Source organism: Alligator sinensis, unplaced genomic scaffold (assembly GCF_000455745.1).
Source record: "Alligator sinensis unplaced genomic scaffold, ASM45574v1 scaffold728_2, whole genome shotgun sequence".
In the NCBI taxonomy this organism is placed as follows: Eukaryota; Metazoa; Chordata; order Crocodylia; family Alligatoridae; genus Alligator; species Alligator sinensis.
In genome coordinates, this window is record NW_005842573.1 from 670,149 (window position 1) to 673,763 (window position 3,615).

The 3,615-nt window shown below is 35.9% G+C and overlaps 1 long non-coding RNA gene across 1 annotated transcript in view; it reads left to right on the forward strand.

Annotated features, from left to right (window-relative positions):
* Positions 1 to 1,211: 1,211 nt before the first annotated feature.
* LOC102367895 overlaps positions 1,212 to 3,615 on the forward strand; it is a 6,527-nt gene continuing 4,123 nt past the window's right edge. Inside the window, exon 1 of the long non-coding RNA XR_324831.1 lies at positions 1,212 to 1,246. This is a non-coding gene — a long non-coding RNA (uncharacterized LOC102367895). The remainder of the gene's footprint in view (positions 1,247 to 3,615) is intronic.

A 3,615-nucleotide genomic window follows, 5' to 3' on the forward strand; every position in this document is an offset into this window, starting at 1 on the left:
AGGTGGATACAGAGTCATTCCATGACACTGCAGTTATTGTAGTAGCAATCACATCATATTTAAAAGAATTATACAGAGATTTCTGTAATTTTCAAATAACCATTCTCTTCATGAGGGAAGATACATGAGGAACTAGACCCAGGAGACCTGGATGTGAAGTGTTTGATGCTGAATTTCTGCCTAACCTTTAACAAGTTACAATTCCCACTCTTTTTTTCCTCAATTATCTCTTTTATAGAACAGACATACTTTTTAGAATGCCTGTCCAATTCCATACACATTAATGTTATATAATATTAATGGTTTTTTTTTTGTATGAATATTGCATCTTGCCTTGTTGAAGTTTGGATTAGTTCCTTATTCTAGTTTTACCATGTGCAATACCCTTTCACCTATCTAGAAGCTTCAGGACAGTACACGATTAATATTTAATAATATTTAATATTATTTAATTTTAAATAAACTATGTAGTCAAAACTATACACACACATATATACACACACACATAATACATATGCATATACATATAGTTATGACATGTTTTATAGGCACCATAGTCCTTGTCCCTTAATGCTTACAATTTCAACAGAGATTGCAGAGGAATGATTTCTGCAGAGGGGACTAAAATAGTGCTTATGTGTCTTGGCCAAAGTCACAAAGGAAGCCAGTTAGCAGGGCTATGAACTGAACCTGGACCTCGTGTCTCCTAAGTCAGTACCCTTCTTGCCAAAATACCCTCCCTAAATCTAATGCCAAGGTGATTCCCTAGGTGTCTAGTATGGCTTTTGCTGCTGTCATAGTTCAGCACTTTGTACACATGCACATTTCCACAGCAGGTGTACAGAACGTCTGTGTGCATTTGACATTTGGATCAGTTTTAAAATCTCTTTGAGCTGAGTTGATACCACTTTATTGGGGTTGCATGGGATTGATGTATAACTTATTACATATAAAAATATATTTAACATTTAGGTTTTTTATTTTGAATAGACTCTTTGACACTTAAAATTAGTTTGCATACTGATGGCCTGCCTGTTGTTATAATATTGATTATTATTCTATATCTTTATTTTGAGAAATTCACAAAGGTTCATTGCACCACAACAGACAGTTTTACAATAAAAGGCACTTGCTTCTCTGTTTCTTGCATTTTGTTAAATATTTTTTATTCCTTCAGACTACACTACAAGGACCATTTGACTGTCCCCTCTGGCTTCTGCATCTTGCTTCCAGCGTGAACAGACAGGTAATAACCATTCAGCAGGGCCATTACCTCTTCTAAAGACTATTATCAAAATGGTCATTATACATAATGGAGATTATTACAGGCAGCTTGAGAGATTTTTTAGATACATCTCTACAGTAATAGGTGGCCCTTTTTAGCCTTACACATCGGTAGGAACAATACCAGGGCACAAAATACATGGTGAACATTGCTTTTTATCAAAACTTTCTTAGCTTTCAATGCATTTGCACTATTGATTTATTGATATAAATGTTATTTATCCAACATCTGTGAATTTTAACTATTGATAAATTTTCTATATGACTAATGTAGCATTTAGGAATGTACTGAGTACATATTCCCAATGCTAAGATTGTGAGCGTTAAATAAGGCTTTGAGTTAAAAAAGAAACATTTTTACTATGGCAGGTTTCCAGGCAGTTGAAAATATTACATTAGGCTGAGAGATTCAGGGCATGATTTTTAAAATTGTCTTGGACTGGCTTTCAGTTTTGCAGGTGCAAATTTGCTGTACCTTGATCTGCATTTCTCTTTGTAATATGCCATTTCACTGGCTGGATAAAAGTTTGGTACAGGAACATGCAGATAGGAGAACAATTTGCACGGTGACAGAGGGTATTCTTATAAATTGTGCTGACTGAATGGGAACCTTGACAAAGCACAATAAAAAGGTGCTTTTCTACTAGACTTTATATTTCCACTTAATATGAAAAAATTACATTGTAAAATGATAGACCAAAATGGATGACCTTAAAAAAGGGAAGATATAAACCTGCTAGCACCCCTTATGATGTAACAGATAGAGGTCAGGGATATGTTATACAACTGTCCATGGTTTTGAAAAAATACAGTTAAGGTGTTTGTACATGGTTTGGAAGAGGTGATCAATTACAGGAGTATTTGTAACTCAACATTTTGTCTATTATTGACCAATTTTGAGGGAGTGCTGAGGACAAGAGGAAGCTCTGCTCAGTGATACAGTTTTCCAGATTGTTTGGGTTGTCTCACTCAGGGAGGACTGTCAATTTTTTTATATATGTCCCCTGAAGTGTCCTGAGAGGGACCTGAAGCTCAGATCCACTGTGGAAGCTTCATTATTAATTACATCTTTCCCCTTCTGAAGCTTTCATATAGGTTTACACTGGATTAAAGTTTCTCTGCATTTTAAAGCAGATCTCCCTAGTAAGACCTGTGAAGATATGTAATTATTATTATCACTGCTCTTGTCTTGACCATGGCTGCTGCAGCTGGGTTCGGAATCCTTTTGCTTGAAGGATGCACCCCACTTTTCTGTGTACTACATATACTACCAAAAAGACCTCTCTGCTGCTACCAATATCTGCACTCTGGTTGCAGAGATAAACAAAGATAGCTTTAAAGTCAAGACTTTTATTTCCATCTCTGATATATATTTCATTAGCCAGCTTTTTCATTTTGCTGTAGATGCTTTGAAGCTACCTATGCTTATTGTATATCTCATCATTCAGCTCTTGCTTAAGTGACATGTCCTCTTCCTAGTCACAGAGCTTTCTCCTAACGCAGCCACAGCTAACTGGGAGATTACTAACATCTGTAATGTATGTGAAAGAAGAATAAAAGCAGCAGTTCAAACAACAACTTTGAACAAAAGGTTGTCAGAAGAAAACATCTGTCTTGAAGCCTCCCCCGCTCTAAAATGTTTATCAGCTTCTGCAAATCTGAATTTTTCATGCTATTATGTCTTTGAACACTTACCTTTTTGGGACATGTGGGGACACTTTTGGACCATAGCATATATGGCTAGGAATATGAAAAAATAGGGAAATATAATGAAATGTAAAATAATCCCTGTCATGAACCCCCACCTATTTTGGGGTGTTTATGGGATGCCATGAATGGTTTCTTGAGTTTGTTTTAATGATATTGAGCATGGGGTGTCATTGAAAAGCCAGTGTTAGGTTATGTTCTTTTATATCATTTTTTTATCATGTATGGATTATGTTGTGTTGTTTTTATGTATCATTATGATTTTGCACATAGCTTAGTCAAAGGAATTAGGGTTGTATACTTAAGGAAAAGGGAGCAGGAAAAACTGCTATGTGTCTCATACCATTGTGTTACTAGGGCAAGAACAACTGCCACTCCCAAACACAGACAGAAGGAGCTATTACTGGGATAAACCCACAGTATTGTCTGTCTGTAATGAGAAAATTTCCCTCTATAAGTGAAGACAAGGTTCTTTGGGTAAATGAGAGATCTTTTATTAGACCAACTAAATAGTTGGAAAAATTGTTCTTTGCAAGCTTTCAGGTACAAACACACTTCTTCAGGCAGAGGGAATGTCTACAGTTGTATTGTGTTCTCTCAGATAGGATAGAAACCAGTATGCAG